The sequence below is a fragment of the Phyllostomus hastatus genome, unplaced genomic scaffold, assembly GCF_019186645.2.
Source record: "Phyllostomus hastatus isolate PE091 unplaced genomic scaffold, TTU_PhHast_1.1 phas_scaffold_12, whole genome shotgun sequence".
In the NCBI taxonomy this organism is placed as follows: domain Eukaryota; kingdom Metazoa; phylum Chordata; class Mammalia; order Chiroptera; family Phyllostomidae; genus Phyllostomus; species Phyllostomus hastatus.
The window spans coordinates 8,784,461-8,805,131 of record NW_025334007.1 but is presented as its reverse complement, the minus strand read 5'-3'; the positions used below and the strand labels follow the sequence as shown (position 1 = coordinate 8,805,131).

General features: G+C 41.3%; 1 pseudogene; it reads left to right on the top strand.

The window, feature by feature from the left end:
* Window positions 1–15,055: 15,055 nt before the first annotated feature.
* LOC123829946 lies at window positions 15,056–18,450 on the top strand (annotated as a pseudogene).
* The last annotated feature ends 2,221 nt before the right edge of the window (window positions 18,451–20,671 follow it).

Genomic DNA, 20,671 nt, shown 5'->3' with positions numbered 1-20,671 from the left:
GCTCCAAGATTAAAAAAATATGGCTGAAATGAAAGAACAGATCAAAGCTCCAGAAAAAAATACAACTAAGTGATGAAGAGACAGCCAAACTATCAGATGCACAGTTCAAAACACTGGTAATCAGGATGCTCACAGAATTGGTTGAATATGGTCACAAATTAGATGAAAAAATGAAGTCTATGCAAAGTGAAATAAAGGAAAATGTACAGGGAACCAACAGTAACAGGAAGGAACTGGGACTCAAATCAATAGTGTGAACCTGGAGGAAGAAGCATTCAACCAGAAAAGAATAAAGAAACAAGAATTCAAAAAAATGAGAAGAGGTTTAAGAACTTCCAGGACATCTTTAAATGTTCCAACATCCAAATCATAGGGGTACCAGAGGAAGAGCAAGAAATTGAAAACTTAGTTGAACAAATAATGAAGGAGAACTTTCCCAATGTGGCAAAGGAAATAGACTTCCAGGAAGTCTAGGAAGCTCAGAGAGTCCCAAAGAAGTTGGACCCAAGGAGGAACACACCAAGGCACATCATAATTACATTTCACAAGATTAAAGAGAAGGAGAGAATCCTAAAAGAAACCAGAGAAAAGGAGACAGTTACCTACAAAGGAGTCCCCATAAGACTGTCAGCTGATTTCTCAAAAGAAACCTTAGAAGTATTCCAAGTCATGAAAGGCAAGGACCTACTCCAAGATTACTCTATCCAGCAAAGCTTTCATTTAGAATGGAAGGGCAAATAAAGTGCTTCCCAGATAAGTTCAAGTTAAAGGAGTTCATCATCACCAAGCCCTTATTATATGAAATGTTAAAGGGACTTATCTAAGAAAAAGAAGATAAAAAAATATGAACAGTAAAATGACAACAAACTCACAGTTATTAACAACCACACCTAAAACAAAAATGAAAACAAACTAAGCAAACAACTAGAACAGGAACAGAAATCACAGAAATGGAGATCACATGGAGGGTTCTCAGTGGGGGAGTGGGAGGGGGAGAGAGGGGGAAAAGGTACAGAGAATAAGTAGCATAGATGGTAGGTAGAAAATAGACAGGGGAGGTTAAGACTAGTATAGGAAATGTGCAAGTCAAAGAACTTATATGAATGACCCATGGACATGAAATAAAGGGGGGGAATATTGGTGGGAGTGGTGTGCACGGCAGAGGGGAATAAAGGGAGGAAAATAGGACAACTGTAATAACATAATCAATAAAATATATTTAAAAAAAGAAAATTCTAAAGAACGTATTTGAAGCAAAAAAAAAATTCCTAAAGGAAAGGATTAAGATGAAACAAAGAATATAGAACCAATAATGCAGAAATACAAGCAAATAAAAAATATTATTTAAAGAAAACAATAATAATGATCCTTGAGATTAAATATAATTAAGATACAAAGCAAGAACACTTTATAACTAAGGAGGCACATAATGAAATTAAAAGTATTCCAGGACTCTTACACTGTCCAGGAAAAAAATAAAGGTACCTACTAAATTTAAAGGTTTTATTTATTTATTTTTAGAAAGAGGGAAAGCGGGGAGAAAGAGAGGGAGAGAAACACTGATGTGAGAAAGAAACATGCCTCCATCCCCCATCCCGGACCCTGGCCTGCAATTCAGGCATGTGCCCCAATGGGAATTAAACCAGTGATCTTCTGGTTCACAGGCCAGTGCTCAATTCACTGAGCTACACCAGTCAGAGCAAGGTACCTATTAATTTTAGACTTCATAAATCAAGCATATTGAAATTATTGAAATACCACTAAAAGAAAAAAGTATATAATTTTTGAAACAAGTAGGGAGAATTTGAATGATTTAAAAAGCACTCAATCTGGAATAAGGCAATAAAAGAGTGAAATACAAAGTACAAAATAGGATGATTAAGTAAGACCAAAACTTCTTATTAATTCTTTTAAATATAAATTAATCCAGTGTCCCAGTTAAAAGACATTCTTAGAAAAACCACATTCATAAAAAGAACATTTTGATCAAAAGCACTATATTTTAATCAAAAACTACATTTTAATCAAAAGACAATATCTAAAAATTAAACATGAAAAAATGTTAAAGCATAAGTATAGGAAAAATACACCATGCAAATGTTAATCAAAAGAAAGCTAGAGTAAGTCCTGGCAGGTGGCTCAGTTGGTTAGAGCATCATCTCATACACCAAAAGGTTGAGGGTACCTTCATGCCATAATTTTAACATTTTATGAGATTTCATCTTTGATTTATTCTTGCCAATCTCTGTAATATTGCAGGATTTTAAAAAAATATTTATTTATTTTACAGAGAGGAGAAGGGAGGGAGAAAGACAACGAGAGAAACATCAATATTTGAGAGAGAAACACAGATCAGTTGTCTTATACATGCACCCCCAACTGGGGACCAAACCCACAACCCAGGCATGTGCCCTGACTGGGAGTCAAACCAGTGACATTTTGCTTTGCGAGACGATGCCCAACCTACTGAGCCACAGAAGCCAGGGCATGTAATTTTGCTGGGGTTTTTACACATGTATCTTTTTTATTCCTTTAATAAAAGGAATCTTTTTTGTTTTTTATTCCTTTAAAAGTTTTTAATGTCAACATATAGCTGCACCAAAAACAAAACAAAAAAACAAACATATCAGGAACTCTCTACACACACCCCCAAACAAAATAAATTTCTTTTTTAAAGAACAAGTAATTTCAAAATTAAAATATCCCCAAAGTATTTATTTCTTGCTATGTGTTTGCACCTGCAAGGCATCCTGTTGCAATTCCACGTGTGCTTCCATTCTGGGGACCAAACTGAAGGAGCAACCCCTATTTGGGACAGACCCATTTTAATGGCACAAGATATAACAAGAGATGATGGAAGTGTGTGAAGCTCATATTCAGCATACATTATGTCCACCCACATTCCATTGGCTAAGTTACATCAGATGTCAAACCCAAAGTCAATGATGTGGTATTGTAGACTCTGTCTTCAAAGTGCTAGGCACAGCAAGTCAAATGTCAGCAATCAAGGACAAATTTCTCATCAGTAAAGGAGCTAGTGTTGGGGAAAATGACACAATCTATCAGAGCAATGCACTCCTCTCCTTTCCCTTCTGAATCCCTTTGTGTGACCAAGGAAAGGAAAATATTTCTTGTTCCCCAGGTAGAAGTCAAGGTCATGGCTTATATGAGTTGTGGCCTGGTTAATTTCCTCTGGGTTGTGGGAAAATACTTCCCACTTAATCTGGGCCCTTAACCTGCAAATAAACTAGGACTTTGTACTATAACTAAACAGGGCAAATCAAACCATTTACTGGAAAAATTACCTGGAGAACATACAAGAAGTACAACAATAATTACCTAGAAATCAAGAAAATGTCATGAACTTAAAACAGATTCCCCAAAAAGGGTTAATACAGGTCTTCTTCCTAAGGGCACCAATGAATTTTTATAAACCAGTGCAAATAGCACTAATTTTGTGGTATATATTGAAAGCACTCATTTTCTGTTCTCCTGTGGAAGTTTACATAAGTGAATGTTATCATTTTCTGAAGATCAAACTATTGGAGATTATGCATTTCAGTATTTCTTCCTTAATTCAAAAATATTAATAGTTCAGAATCCCAGTCATGAAGAGAAACAGCAGCTAATAATAAATCTCATGAATGCCTGTGACTCTCCTAAAAAAGTGACAAATTAGGTATTCATAAGTGAACATTATTTAAAATTTTTCCACTAGTATGAATCATCTCAAACCAAATTATAGTAGAAATGCCCTATCCATATGAAATTCTAAACTGTGCACTAAAATGGCCAATAATTTATTCTTTGAGAGAAAATGAACAAGACTCCAATCAATTTACATGAGATAGTCCAAGCAAATATGAAACTGCTGCCAAGTTCTTATAGTTCCATCCTAGTTATTTTATTTTAAAAAATTTGAGTAGAAAATGAGACAGTTTTTTTTACAGCCTAGCTATAAATAAAATGAAGTGTGTGGGGGGTTTGTAAAATCTTATCAAAGAACTATGAATATGCTTGGAAGTGGAGTTTTAACATACCAGAGTCACCTCTAAGCCACATAGTACCTCCCTGTACTCTGAATATGCTCATGCAATACACAGGCAAACATATATATTAAACAGTAAGCCCTGCAAAAAAAATTGTTCTTATAGTCTTGGGTAACTTCTATTTTATTTGTCAAAAGGAAATACAATCATTCAATATCTACATCATCCCCAAGCAAACCCTCACCTCAGTGGTCACAACCTCAAAGGGAAGCCTGCAAAGGGACAAAGTAGCAAATCATGTTGCTGTGGCCTAAGGAACACTTTCACTGATTCTGTGACAGGTTACTCTCATTTCATTGAGATATCAAAAGAGGTAAGGTGGGAAGGATATCCCCCAAACATCTGAGAAGCTACAGCAATAGTCACCTAAACTCCGGGTAGAACACGAAATATAAGGTCACTGTTTCCATATAAGGTGGCTGAACTGGCTCTTGATGGTGACCTCTGGAGCAAATGCAGTTGTTTTAAGAAGCACCCAACTATCATACTCATGAGGTAAAGAAGAAAAGGAGCTTCCCAGAGGACAGCTGAGGCTTGCTACATTAACATTAAAGGAACAATAAGAGTTATTTAATTTGACCCTTTTGTGACATGTACAATAATAAAGCTGATCCAAAGCATTTCAATGATTCTCCCAAGGTCACTAGCTAATGTTTTATGACAATTTGACTTGAACCTATGCTTCACTATTCATAATTCATTATTCTTTTTACTGTAACTCCAAAACTCCAGTTCCAGAGCTGAATTTTCAACAAGGGAGTAATTATGGCTAAGATATTAGTGAATAATATTTAATGATGTGGCAAAGAGGAACTTTCTTGAGCGACAGAAATAGTCTATACATGATTGGGATGTTAGTCACACAGGTGTATACATTTGACTGTCCACTTGTTGAACATAAGATCTGTCACCATAAATCATAAACAATTTTGTTATTAAAATAATACTTAATAGAGATAATTTATAAGATGCCAAACATTAACATAAGAAAATCTACACAATATGTAATTGCACTTATTCCACATTATCCAAGGTCATGTAGAAATCACAACCTGAGACAGGGACAAATAAAGGATGCCCTTTATTTGGGAGTTACAAATTTAGGGCAGTGAGCACAAGGAAAAAAGAAAAAACAAGGTAAGGAAAGATGCAAAGCCCCCAATTTGATGCATTACTTAGCATGATTACTGCTTTACAAGGAGCCATGAAGAGACACAGCAGGCTGCTCACTCAAATGTGTCCACTCAGCGCAGAGTACTTCTCTAGAAGCTTCACTAGGAGGACCTGCACTTGAAAGTACTCCAGAGGAGATATGGGAAAGGAGGAAAAATGTATCTGACTAGCTCCTTCCAATCTCCCCTGACATTCCCTGGGAATAGCAAATGGTGCCTGGACAGTTACTCAGGAAGCCAGATCTCACACCCCACACTGTGGTGTTCTTCTCAGTCTCAATGAGGAAGGGTGACTAGTGCAGGTGGGACACTAACCGAATGGGTAAAAAGAAGAAAAATGGTCAGAGGAACTTGGGATGGTACACAAGGTTTGTAACTCAATATGGATCAACAAGCAGGATGTACAAAAATATATACATTATCATCCTATTTATAAATAAGACTAGGAGAATATATACCAAACTATTAATAGTTATCATCTCTGGGGTGGTACAGTAATGCTGTTTTTCTACCTTCTTCTTCTCTAAACTTGTTTACTCTCCTACCTTCCAAAATCAAACACTCAAAATCCCCATGCTTCACCTCGGTAGCTTCAAGCCTTCATGCCATAATGATGTTTTTAGGCTAGAAATGAGTGTACTTGGGATTTAGTCACTAAACTTAGCATGTAAAGCAAATACTGCATATAGTAAAAACACTTTTCAAAACTCCTTAAATTACTCTTAACAAGTAATTTATTACCCATCACAAATGACATACAGCAGTGGGCAAAAGTAGGTATACAGTTGTAATGCAAGTAATACAATAATTAATAAATAATAGAAGAATAAACTCTGTTTCATGTACTCACGACTATAAACCTACTTTTGCACACCCCTGTAATGTGTACTACCCACACAGTAATTCTTAGGCGTCCTAAAATTGGAGAACTTCCAAGCTTTACTGAAGAAATTAGGAAAATCAAAAGTCTGTGTGCAGCTGTCTGGGCAGCCAAACCATTGAGATAATGCTCTCACACTGGGTGCCCACGCGGTTCCCTGGGTGTCCACGCGGTTCCCTGTCTGCCTCTGATCGGGGTTCCACCCAGGTGCAATCCTCCCAAGGAAGATAAGAAACAGAGAGCACTTGGAAGTTCACTGGAAGATTCCAGAGAAGATATTGTTGTGGAAAATCCACCCACACGCGGGGAAATAACGAAGCACAAACTTTATTACGCGCACAGGGCTCAAGGGAGTCAATTACCAAATCCTGAGCCGAAAAGGCTGGGTTAGGGGTCCTTTTTATACACCAGTTACACAGGCAGAAAGGGAGGGGGACCAGCTGCTGAAAGCAAGCATTCAGAAGCAGGGGCAAGGTTAGTGACCTTGAGATATCATTACATAACAACCGGCTCCTTACTTAAAAATAACTTTTACTCAGCTTTTGTCCCGACAAAACTTGCAAGTGTTACAGAGAGCAGTTTCTTTTCCTGCCACAATATGATGGGATAAAAGATCAAAACACAAGTGTGAAGAGGAAGAGATTTCCAACATATTGGTATTCCTCTTCAGTTTAAAATTCTATTTTTTTATTTTCAATAATATTTTGTATTGGTTTCAGGTATACAGCACAGCGGTTAGACAATCATATACTTTGCAAAGTGTTCCAGTATTTCCAGTACTCAAAATTTTAAAGTAAAGCCACTGAAAATTATCATGATTTAATGTTTAAAATGTAACCTGCTTAATGTTTACACACACATTGAAATAAAAGAACATATTAACAGTGAAAAAATGGAACCTCCACAGATGCCTCATTGCTAACTGCCATATCTGAAATAGCAACTCCTGTTGATCCTAACCCTTTTAACTTGTTTTATTTAGTTTAGAGCATTGTAACAGCGTGACAGCATATGAAATACCTAGTTACTAATTTGTGTGTTGAATATTTCTTCCCCTAAAATGTAAGCTCCATCAAAGGCAGAAACTGTGTGGTTTGTTCACTACTGCATCCTCAGGAAGCATAGAAGAATGGGTGATACATAAAAGTGCTTAATGAATATTTGTTGAAGAAAAGTATTAAATCCCTAATCTGTTTTAATATTAAGCCTCTATAATCTTAATATGTGTTCTCAGCTGTGTTTGCTGTTTGTTGTTTAAGGAAGCTACTCCACTGTGTTTTCTGCTTTGTCTTCAGACACAGGTGTTAGCCAAATCAGGACATTCTGGTTTTTTAATTTTGGGGGAAAACACCAGCTTTTTTTATTTCTAGGATTACATCATAAGTTAAAAGTCAAAGACTCAAAGATTTGGGTACAAAGATGTTAATCATAAACTATTTACAATAGCAAAAAATGGTGACAACTTACAGGCTAACCATGGGAATATGAGTAGGTAAGCAACGTTTTAGCCATACCACAGAATATTATCATGTAAACAAAAATGTCTTTGTATTTTTAATTATATCAACTAAAGAAAACAGGTTACAAAGCAATTATATCTCACTTGTAGGAATGCTATAACTATCCCTCTACATGTACAGAAAAAGAAAATATACAAAATATAAATTTAAATATAAAATTTATTATAAATTATATTTTTGTTACAGGATTATGGGTCTAATTTTCTTTTTATTTTCCAACTTTTTTATTTTGCTATGAAAATAGGAATTTTTTTAAATATTAAGAAATCTTAAGGACAGTCGCCATATTCCAGCCCTACTGGAGGATGGTCTTTCTTCTTCTCCACACATTTCATATTGCTGAACAGACCTCACCTGGAGCCCAGACATCCAACCTTTTCTGCATTGTGGCATCCCCTCCCCAACATGATGATCATTCTGCTACCAGTGGGAGGTGGAGAAAGCTACATTTACTGGAGGAGAAAACATCCTTGTTGTCACATAAATGCCTGAAAATAAAGTTTTGGATTATTTCATCCTTCTCCACTCCATGACTGCAAAGAATGAATGCTGAAGGTGCTTGGATACGAGCCTATACAGTTCTAAATGACACTTCTTTCCAACTGGTTTGCTTTGATGATATCCGTGGCGTCCATGATGGGGTAGGCATCAGAAGCCACGACAACAGCTATTGGTACTATTTTCAAAAACACAGCACCCATCCTCACTCCCTGACAAGTAATTTGCCCAGCAGCCTGGGCATCAGGATTCCTGAGCTCCAGTCCCCACAGGTGACGCATGGCCAGCCCTAGGCTGGGCATCCTGGCCTCAGTTTCCCTAGCTTGCTCTGTCAATATTCCCCACCTACTGTATAGAGTGTTAACAAGAGTGAGGTGCTTTGAACTCTGCAGATAAAAGAGACTGGAGAAGCAGCACCCAATTATTATACCCTATAACACCAGGTGTGGAAGCAGAGATTGGCTGCTTTCATACTGTTGCAGCCATAGAGCTCCTCATAGCGCTTCACTCTGCTCTGGTTGTCAAAACTGCAAAGCAGAGCTCAGTCAGCATCTCAACGCTACTTCAGAATAGATTTTCTTAAACTGCCCAAACCACCAGTGACCTATCCTCCCCTGAATGTATGATTCAGTAACACTCTAAAGGTGTCTAAATTCTTCCTTCTGCCCTAACTAGTGCAGCTCAGTGGATTGAGCCCAGGTCTGCAAACCAAAGGGTCACTGGTTTGACTCCCAGTCAGGGCACATGCCTGGGTTGTGAGCCAGGTTCCCAGTAGGAGGCATGCAAGAGGCAACCACATAGTGATATTTCTCTTCCTCTCTTTCTCCTTCCCTTCCCTTCTCTCTAAAAACAAATAAATACAATCTTTAAAAATAAATAAATAAATTATTCCTTCCAATTGGCCTCAAATCCTGTGAAATATGAACCATAACTTTTCACCATTTAAGTATTCACAATTAAGAAGTCAGCAAAGTGAGTGAGAGAGTCAGAATGACTGAATTTTAAACTCATCTTTTTCCTTCTTGTACGGTGGGGCTTACTAACAGTGCTCATCTTGTTTGTGTCCTTAGGAGTTGCTATGGAACCACAGAAGGAAGGTGTGTGAAAACACTTTGTAAAATGCCAAGCCCTTCACGTGTGTTAACACAACCAAATATCTGCAAAAAAAGACTTCTGGCACAACTGCCATCTGTCCCCTTGTGCCTCCAAGCTACAACTGCAAAAATAAGCCTGGGTTGCCACCTATTGGTTGAAAATACAAACTGCATCCTACCAGTTGCAAGTAGAGCAAAGGTAGCAAACACCAGTATTTCCAACTTTAAACCATCTTCATTTTTCCCACCCTCCTCATGTCATATTATGTACTTAATAATGTTCTTTTAAAAATGCACTTTATGCCCTAGCTGGTGTGGCTCAGTGTATTGAGTGCTGGCCTGTGAACCAAAAGTTTGCTGGTTCAATTCCCAGCCAGGGCATGTGCCTGACTTGCAGGCCAAGTTCCCAGTTACTCTCAAAATAGTTTCTTATTCTGTCATTTTAGGCTACTGAATTATAGTGGCTCTGTTTGACATAACTGCAATATTCCATATGAAACTTAATTTAAGCTCGTACATTTTTGGGACTGGAAATTCAACTTTGCTTCCATATGACCTGTAGAACACAATCTATCCAGTAATTTACTAGCACTTTTCAAATATTTTGTTGTACTCTTCTGTGACCTGCTATCTGGTCTAATCTGGTCTTAGAACACATTTTACAAATACATAAGTTATTTAATAAGTTTGACTCAGCCAGTATTTATACTTTGTTTTTGAAAAAATTCTAATGTGTTCTTTTAAAACTAGGAATAAAGAATACCTCTGAGGAAACAGAGGTGAAAATGAACATTTTTATTTTGTTTATACCTCATCTCATTCCAGAAATAATTTCAGAACACTTATAATAATCTATAGACTCTACAAGATAACAAATATATAAGAATTTAAGGACCATGATGTAACCCAAACAGGAGCTTGACAGGTAAGAGCTGGAACCTCTCAGGAAGCAGCTTGTGTCCTGCTCTTGCTGGAGCTGGTGGGGAGGCCAGTAATGATCCCAGCAAGGGTGGCTCACTCGATGCCGCCCCCAGTGGAGGAGGAAGAGGAGTTACACAGTTGCTGGAGATTATCAGTACCTTAGGGAGTGTCAACCAACAGTGGCTGGTGCCAATTTAATGCCAACAAGACTCCCCAACTTGGGATGTGGTGAAGATGGATGACAGAAACATAGCCAGGCAGGCAGTTCAGCACAGAGGCAGGCAGTTCAGTTCCGGCTTCTCTATGAAGTGCAGTTTGTGTGAGAGGCCCCTGTGCAGAAATGGTTGCTAGGCTCTGTTTTTAAAAATCTGAGCCCAGTTAGCCACCAGGAGCCCTTCTTAGTAGGTGTCTTTTTTCCCCTCTCAGGATACACATTTTCCCCCTCTCAGTCAGAACCTGTTGACAGTGTTGATGATCAATCAAGTCAGACTGTCCTGTGTCGGTGCCAGAATGGCTTGGCTACCTGCTCTGGTTCCTGCTCTAGTCCCTTGGTGGGACTCCTGTGACAAAGCAGTAGCCAATACAGCAACTAGAGCCATTTGCTTACAAGAGGACTCTCAGGCACCTGGCAAACTTAAAACTCACAATCTCTTATAAAAGCAGCTGAAACAACTTGAGAAACGTTAAAGAACAACAAAGGCACTTACTTAATTCATGAGAGAAATCATGGGTAATTGACAAAATGTATTTGGCATTGAGTAAAGGTTCCAGCCATCACGAATTACAAACATGTAGGCATACAGGGGCTTGATGGATCATTTCTATCCTTCCTATAACCTTTACTCAAGTGTTTGTGGGAGATTTTAAACATTCAGTTATACAGAACAGATTAGAATAACAAGAAACAAAACAATTTGCCATCTAGACGTTAAAATAGCTCTGAGCCAAGTTGAGAGCTAGCTACAAATGTCAGAAAATGTAAATCCTAACCAGCCATCGACACTAAAAGCAAAACTGGAATGCCCCTTAATGGAGCTGGCAAGGTTAAGGAGTTTGGTTGTTTCTAATTCTACCTAGGAAGTCTTTATCCAGGTATAGCAGGAGGTACTGGCTATGGTACAAACTCCTCCTTAGGTTGTGAGCACATAATCAAGGATGACTCTGTTGTCGAGGACTACTGACATTCTAAAGATGTTTGCTGGGCTGAAATGGTTCTGGTGGTTGAGTGAGCATTTTGATCGATGTTTAGGTTTAGTTTAGGTTTCACGTTACATCTAATTCAGCAGTACCAAGGCCACCCCATGAAAATAAAATTCTGAGGAAGTGATTACCCTCACCTCCTGAAAAACCTGTTGGTTAGCAAGTCACATCCCACAGAAAGGTCGTGAGAGTTATCTTCGTAAACAGGGAAATTCTCATCAGGGTAGTAATGTGGTAGTGATGAGCTCCTTTTTTTTCCCTCAGCTCAGAACCTGGTGGGGGGGGGCGTTATCATTCTGAGGATAGTATAATAATAAAAGAGGATACCAAGTGATCCAAAGGCATTGCCCTGTCAGCCTCCAACTATCTAGACAATCAAATGCCTAAGGCTGATTTATGTATGTACAAGAATATAATCTGTGGGGGCACAAGGGCTGCATGCAAGAGTTCATTCACTTAAATATTAACAGGAAGGTAGGTGAGAACATTTTCCAGCCAGGGCTCAGTCTAGTTTGAACATCCCTCTAGAAGTCCATCCTGCTATGTTTGGACATTGTGGAGTAAACATTTTGGTTCATGAGCTATTTCCACTCACAGTGGCCTTGCAAAGGGGAGTTCCCACAGCAGTTTTGACAGAGCTGCAACCATATTTAAGGTGTTTAGCAATATGATAAGGGATGGTGGTTAGAGATTAAGTCAACTGTGGGAGATAGTTGGATCCTATCTGGGAGAGTGTGGCCAATGCATAGGGGAGCAAGTAGAGAGACACAGGGGAAAGGTGGAACTCCCTTTTGCAATTTGACTTGATGATTTAACTTGATAGACTGAAATAAATACTAAAGTTAGAGATAATTGAGAAATTGCTAACAGAAATAACTATGAAATCACAGGTCCTATCAAAGGTAGAAATCCAGGAAAAAAATCATTTGAAAGCATACACACTGCATAACAGAAGAAATAGTCAAAAAAGGACCCACAGTTTTCTGCAAAATTTTATCAAATACATGTCAAAAGTCTGCAGGAACCAGGCCTGGAGCAGGTGTTTTCATGCCAGTTAAAGAGAGACTACTTCATTAGGAAAAGAAATTTTATCAGTACTTTTGGGGTATAAATGTGAACCCAGCCATGTTTAACCATCTCCAAAGGAAATAGTATTTAATATATAATTTTCAGTTTTCCAGAGCTGTTTTTCTCATTTTAGAAGTGAACATTTTATAAATAATAGTAAACGTATAAAATATAATTGTTTGCTACCATCTAGTGGATGGTAAATTTTGCACAAAAACATTCTTTGCTCTAACATGGTCATTCTACTTCATTACCTTCATCTGATTCTTCTTGGTTACACGAATTTGTGGTTGAAAAACTTCTTTATATTTGATCCAAAATTCTTAACATCCAAGGATCAAGTATAAGGGACAAGATAGAAAAAAAGAGTTGTCTGATTATATAGCACTACACATTCTCCAATTGAAAATAAAAAAAAACTATTTTGATAGTTATCCATAAACTGATCAGAGAGAAGCATCAAGAATCACATTCCACCTAAACTTACACTCAGAAGACTTGGTTCTCAGGCAAATTGACACTGTATCCTCATTCCCAGCTTACTCCTGTTCTACAGAATACATGATCTCATTGCCAGACTTTTCTTCCAGGGTACATATGTCATGTACAGTATATCAAATATGTCTGGTCATATTAATTACATCTTTTTTAACATGGCAAAGAATTTCTGGTGGAATGTGAGAACTGAGAAACCAAATTATGAATGTGCCATATGGTCACTGATGAGAGGACAAATGTGTAGCAAACTCTGTTTCCACAGCAGTGGTTTTGTTGTTTTGGCTACACGACAGCTATTCTAGTACAGATGAGTCTCAAGACCTTCCACACTGTGTTGTCTTCTCAACCTCTGGGATGCTGATTCCTGACCTTCGATTCTGCCCTCTACCCAAGGGATTTCTTTACCTAGTGACAACCACATGTACATCAGGGCCTCAAAATTACCCTCTTAGAAAGAAGAGGAGCAAGAAATTGAAAACTTAATTTGAACAAATAATGAAGGAGAACTTCCCCAATCTGGTAAAGAAAGCAGACTTCCAGGAACTCCAGGAAGCTCAGAGAGTCCCAAAGAAGTGGACCCAAGGAGGCACACACCAAGGCACATTATGATTACATTACCCAAGATTAAAAATAAGGAGAGAATCTTAAATCAGCAAGAGAAAAGGAGACAGTTACCTACAAAGGAGTTCCCATAAGGCTGTCAGCTGATTTCCCAAAAGAAACTTTGCACTCTAGAAGGGACAGGCAAGAAGTATTCAAAGTCATGAAAAGCAAGAACCTACAACCAAGATTACTCTATCCAGCAAAGCTATCATTTAGAATGGAAGGGCAGATAAAGTGCTTCTCAGATAAGGTCAAGTTAAAGGAGCTCATCATGACCAAGCCCTTATTATATGAAATGTTAAAGGGACTTATCTAAGAAAAACAAGAAGAGCACAACTATGAACAGTAAAATGACAACTTCACAACTATAAACAATTGAACCTAAAAACAAAATCATACTAAGCAATCAGCTGGATCAAGAACAGAATCACAGAAATGGATATCATATGGAGGGTTATCAGAGGGGAGGGGAAAGGGAGTAATGAGGGAAAAGGTACAGGGAATGAGAAGCATAAAGGGTCGGTACAAAATAGACAGGGGGAGGTTAAGAATAGTATAGGACATGGAGAAGCCAAAGAATTTATATGTATGACTCATGGACATGAACTAAGTGGGGTGGTGGGGAATGCTGGTGGAAGGAGGGGATGCAGGATGGAGGGAATAAAGGGGATAAAAAATGGGACAATTGTAATAGCATAATGAATAAAATATATTTAAAAATTTTTTTAAATAAAAGAAAAAATTACCCTCTTAGGAAAGTGATTTCTGACAACTCACTCACCCACTCTGACCCCAGTGTACAATAAATGCTGTGTTCTTGTTAGGGGCCCTCACAGCAGTCTATATTTTTCTTTAATAAAAAAGTTTTACAATTTTATAATTATATAATATTCCAATAAATTACTGACAATGCCCCTAAAATTTGCCCTTTAAAAGCAGAAACACTGGTTAGTACTGCTACTCAAATAAAAGTGTCTGGTATAGGGGCACAGTGGCAGCAGCCAGGCAGCCCAGCTTTGCAAAGGCTTTTGATGCCCATGGCCTGCAGCAGCAAAGGAGGAGCTCAAGAGATCAGCGAGACTGTCAGCTAAACTTGCTCCTGCAAAAGCAGAAATGAGGCCAAAAAAGGCAGCAAGAAAAAATAAATCCTCAGACAAATAAGTGCAACCAAAAGGGAAAGGGGGAACAAAGGGAAAACAGGCTGAAGTAGCTAACCAGGAACCTATAGAAGGTCTACCTGCAGAAAAAGGAGAAATTGAAAATAAGAAGAGAATTACAGGTGAGGGGAGGCAACGGCAGTGGCCACCTCCTTTCCCCTTCACTTCCTAACAGGAAAGGTTTAAGGGGGACAGAGCCCTGGGAGGCCTCACCAAGCTCGGGGCCATGCCAAGGGCTCTGGCCATGGATGTGTGCCACCTGAAGGTAAACAACTTCATGAGGAGCTGCAGTCTGTAGCCTGGACACATGTGGCCTCTAGGCTGAGTTTGCTGAGTAGCTGTAGGTGGCGCTGGAGGCCAAGGTGCCCACGACAAGTGGGAGCTCGAGGCCAACAATGAACTGGGGCAACGTGTGCACAACAATAAGGAGATGTCATGGACAAGATCATCGGGCAGACCGATTCTATGAGACTCAGGTCATCAAACAAGAGAATGAGTCAGGTTATGAGAGGAGACCTTTGGAAACGAAGCAGCAGCAGGCCTACTGCCCAGTGGAAGTGAAGGCAAAGATGAAGCAAGAAGCACCCATCAGCTTCTTCCCGCCTTAAGCATCTCAACTCAAACCAGGCAGAAAACAACTGAACAGTCTCAAGAGGCCTTATGAAGAAAACTGAAGATGGGAAAACTTTTTTTTAGTTTTTTTAAAGATTTTATTTATTTTTAGAGAGGGAAGGGAGGGAGAAAGAGAAAGAGAGAGAGAAACATCAATGTGCGGTTGCTGGGGGTCATGGCCTGCAACCCAGGCATGTGCCCTGGCTGGGAATCGAACCTGCGACACTTTGGTTCACAGCCCGCGCTCAATCCACTGAGCTACGCCAGCCAGGGCTCAAGGAAACTTTTGAGCACAAAGAATATAGGAGGGGCTGCTCTCAGCCTCCTGCTGAAAAAGATGAGAAGATGACAACACCCATCTTGCCACTGACATAAGGAACTGTGACCACCACTTAAAGGTGGCCTGAGACCACAGTAGTAGCTACACACTTATAATCAAGAGCCTTGCATACCTGTAATCAGGAGTCCATGCCAGCTATGGAGTCAGTATCAGCTGGTCCCTTGACTCTTGCAGCACCCAGCTCCATGAAGAGCCTTTCTCCTATGGCTATGGAGGCACTGCGAAGAAGTCCACCAGTAGCCAGTTTGAAAACTACAGAGACAAGTCTGTAAAGAACAGTGTAGTTACTGGTGGATAGTCTGTCTAGAGCACCACGAAGTCTCCTCCATTGGCCAAGATGGTGGCAGGGGGAGGTTCTTACATTGAACATCTAGAAAGCTGGAAATATCAATGGATAGGGCCTGAACACAAAAAGCTAGCAAGATAACTGGATAGAGAAAAAAGCCCTCTGGTACCAGATTGGAGATGGGATCAGGGGAAGGCAGACACATGTGCCCCAGAAGTCAAAATGGTGCAGGGGGAGGTGCTAAATCAAAGAGGTGTATCAGTCTCGCCTGGGGAAAGAAGGGATTGGTTAGGAGGGGGACTCATGGAAAGCATGTGAAAATTTGGGAAGTTGATTAGTCACTTTGAGAAAGCACCTGGCCCATCCCACATCCAAGCTAATATAATCCCAGGGGAACAAAGAAACACTCTCTCGCTTGTGGTTCACTCTGGCTCCTGACCTGGACTTGCATGATGTACTGGTCTGTTCTCTCCATCAGCCACATGGTCTTAGCGGCCACACGGCCCATGGCCTCCAAGAGGGAGCCTCTCATTCTCTCTTGCCCACATGATGATGCATTCACTGCTGCATTTGCACACTCACCCAGGTGAATGCAACCATGAGGCTCAGGCAGCCATATGGCCCATGGCTATGTGGGCTCCATGGCTGTGTGGGCTCCACACACAGGCTCCAGGAAAGAGTTTGAAATGGACAACAGCCGGGAACAAACTAAGCTACCTGGATGGGGACCAAGATGGCTTAGCAGCCACTTGTAGGCTCCAAAGGACTATACTTTAAAATGGAGCAGGAACTCTGGACACTGGCTTTTGCCTTGGTCTTGCTGAAGACACAGTTGGACTGTTCCATGGCAGAAAGAGAGACGGCCTTTGTGACAGGAGTCCGATATTCTCCCAGGTCATGCAGCACCTGAATAAAACCCTTTTCCTTTTGCAGCAGGATCTGCCTCATGAGTTTGGCTTTTGGTGGTGGCAGTCAGCCAAACCTCCATAGGTTTTTATTGTTGTTGTTCAGTTACAATGTGACTGGCAGCTTAGTGGACTTCAAATATGGAAATGATATGGAACTTTCCTTCACCAAGAATGGGAAATAAATGGGCATTGCTTTCTGAATTCAGAAGAAAGCCTTGCAGGGGACACAGGCCCTCTCCCCTCATGTCCTGGTAAAGAATTGTACAATGGAGTTCAACTTCGAGCATACGGCAGAGCCCTACTGTTCTGCCCTTCCTGGCTTTACCTTTATCCAGCATCTTCCCCTGAGTAAGTGGAGCTGAGGCACTGTCGTACCAAAGACCAAAGTATAGTAAGATTCTAATGATGGTGGGCCCGTCCACTGCCAGTAAGACCACATGGGCCATCGAACATGCAGCTTCCAATCCCCCCAAGAAGTACAACATCCTGGGTACCAGTGCTGTTATGGATAAGATGTGGGTGATGGGCCTACACCGGCAGTGGAACTACACCAGTAGCTGGGATGTCCTGATCTAACAGGTCACCCAGTGCCTCAAGCACTTCATCACCTGCAAGAAATGCAACTATATCCTCGACCAGACAATTGTTTATGGATCAGCTCAGAGACTATCTGAAGGCTTCCAGCACCAAGCTACTGTTATCTGTCCCACTGATGAGGACCTAAAAGACTGAACAATAAAACGAACTGACAAAGAAGTGAACTGAATACATGGTCTTGGAAATGAAAGTCAATTTCACATTGCCAGATGTTGAGTACTTCCTGGATGAGATGCTGTTCATTGAGCTGCAGCAGGAGGAAGCAGACAATACAATAAGGAAGGTTGCAAGACTGAGCCACCCCTTGAAAAGCACTTTGACAGCCCAGGCAGCAGTGGCTTCTGGGGCTGCAGGGGTATTGATGGTTTCCAGCATTACAACATGCAAGGTTCCACCGCCATGGGCAACCAAGGAGGCTTCCAGGACCGAGGGGGAAGCAGTAGTGGAAGAGGCAACTGCTGAAAAGGTTTCAACCACAGTGGAGATGATGGCTACAACCAGAACCATCAGGGTAACAATAGCTGGGTTAACAACAACTCCAATAACCAAGGAGCTACAACTGGGCTCCCCAGCAGCAACCACCCCCTCAGCAGCCACCACCACCACCACCACAGCCACCACCACGGCCCACTTACAGCCTTGCTCAGAAGCTACCAGGGTAAGCAGCTACAGCAGGAACAACAGAATCCTTAACTCAAGTGCCAGTACCAGGACCTCCACTGTCAGCAGCTCCAGCCCTCCACTGCTGTGTTACAGCCATCCACCCTACAAACCAGGAGGTTACAGCCAGGACTATACAGCCCCATCACCTCCATCCCCACCTGCCTACAACTATGGGGACTAAGGTGGACTATACTCCAGCCCCCTACACCTCACCACCGCCCCTCACCACACAGACCTACCCTCAGACCAGCTATAACCAGTATCAGCAGTATGTCCAGGGTGGAACTAGTACTATCAGAACCAGGGCCAGTGGCCACCCTACTATGGGAACTGCAACTACTGAGCTATATGGGGAACACAGAGTTCGGTACAAGCCCTCAGTAGCCAGTGTGCCCTGGAGGCCCCTGCTGGCTTCCTCCACCAGCACCCACCTCAGTCCCTCATCTGCCCCAACCAGGTCCTGTGGTACTATGGTATAACAGGAGGAGGGAGACACACCCCTGGAAATGGGGGAGGGGTTTTAGCTGCACATGCATGTGTCACCCTAGCAACCAGGATGACACACAGCAGTTGAGTTGTGCGTACATGCCCAAGGCTAGTGAGGGTGATTGGCTAAGGGAAAAGCCCTCCTACTCTCTTCCGATCCCCAAAGCTAGATCTTCCTATCAGTCTAGCCTGGAAAAACATAGGATTGGTTGGGGGGTGGCCAGACCCTCCTGAAGTACATGGAAGTTTCAGCACCTGGCCCAGCACATGGGGGTAGCTTACATAAACCAAGGGAAGGGAGAGACATGCTCTCTTTTGGACCCACTACATGGATGTGAGAGCCAGTGTTCTGCGGGACCAGCGGGCCCTGGAAGCCACGTGGCTGGTGGTGGCCCTAAACACAGGTCTCCAGGAAGGAGCCTAAAGCCAGACTGCAACCTAGAATAAGCCAAGCCACCTGGATGATCATGCAGTAGTTACCTATGGTTCCTGAAGAATGGTATTTTTAAATGGGAGAAGGAACTTTGGGCACAACCGTGGACCAGACTGGTGTAAGGTGGCTGAATTTTTCTTCTGGGTGTTCTGGAGGGGATGGGCTTTGAGGCAGGAGCCTGTCACCCTCACAGACTATGCAGCTTTTGAATAAAAGACCTCTTTCTTTTCTCACCAAACCTCTGCCTCCAGAATTTGCCGATATGGGTGGCAGCAGGCAGCTGAACCACACTTTCAGTCGTAAAATGATGACATAAAAGAATGGTTAGAAGATAAAGGTCAAGTACTAAATATTCAGATGAGAAGAACAATATGCAAAGCATTTAAGGGATCAATATTTGCTGTGTTTGACAGTATTAAATCTGTGAAAAACTTTGCAGAGTTCCCTGGACAAAAGTACAAAGACATAGATCTGCTTGTGCCTTTCAAGGAAGATTACTTTGCAACAAAAAAAAAAAAAATGAAGAAAGGAAGTAAAATAAAGTGGAAGCTAAATTATGAGCTAAACAAGAGCAAGAAGAAAAAAGTTGCATCAGAAAATGCTGCAATAAAACTATTACTGTAGACAATCATTTGGAGCACTGGGGAGTCTCTCCAGTTGGACAAGGTAGGGGCAGGAGGAGGTTACTCTGAGCACAGAAAGCTAGAAATAGGGCCTGAACATGAAAAGCCAGCAAGATAATTGGATAAAGGAAAAAAACAGCCCTTTCTCCCATTCTGGTACCAGTTAGGGGTGGGACCAGGGGAAGGTAGGTACATGCGCCACAGAAGTCAAAATGGTGCAGGGGAGGTGCTAGACCAAAGAGGCCTGTCTGTCTGGCCTGAGGAAAGAAGGAACTAGTTGGGAGGTGGACCCACACAAAGCACACGAAAGTTTGGGAGGTTGAATGTTCATTTTGAAAAAGCACCTGGCCCATCCCACACCCAAGCTAATATAATCCCGGTGAAACAAAGAGGCACTCTCTCTGGCTCATGGCTCATTCTGGCTCATGGCTCTCTTGCTCATGACCTGCACTGCATGGTGTCCTCACCTGTTCCTTCCATGAACCACATGGCTCATTGTCCCGTTAGGGAGGCTCTCTCTCGTGCACCTCATGATGCACTGGCCAGTACATTTGTGCACTCTCACAGAAGTATGTGACCCTGTAGCCCTAGAAGCCACATGGCCCATGGCCGCGTGGGCTCCACTCCAGGAGGGAGCCTGAAATGAACAGCAGCTGGGAACAAGCCAAACTACCTAGATGAGGAGTATGACTGCTTAGCAGCCACCTACAGGCTCCAAAGGACTGCACATTAAATTGGAGCAGGCACTCTTGACACTGGCTTTTGTCTTGGTCTTGCTGAGGAGATGGGCTTTGAGACAGGAGTTCACCAATCTCCCAGATAGCGCAGCACCTGATAAAACCTCTTTCCTTTGGCACCAGCACTTGCTTCTTGAGTTTGGCTTTTGTGGGAACAGATCGACAAACACCCATTTTTTTGTTTGGTTACAGTTACACATTAGTACACAGAATATACAATCAATCGGCTTGCAGGGTTTTCATGAACAACATCACCTTTAACTTTTTATTTTTTTCACTGCAATTTCTATCAGCTGCATTCAGACACCTTTTGCAGAAACACAGAC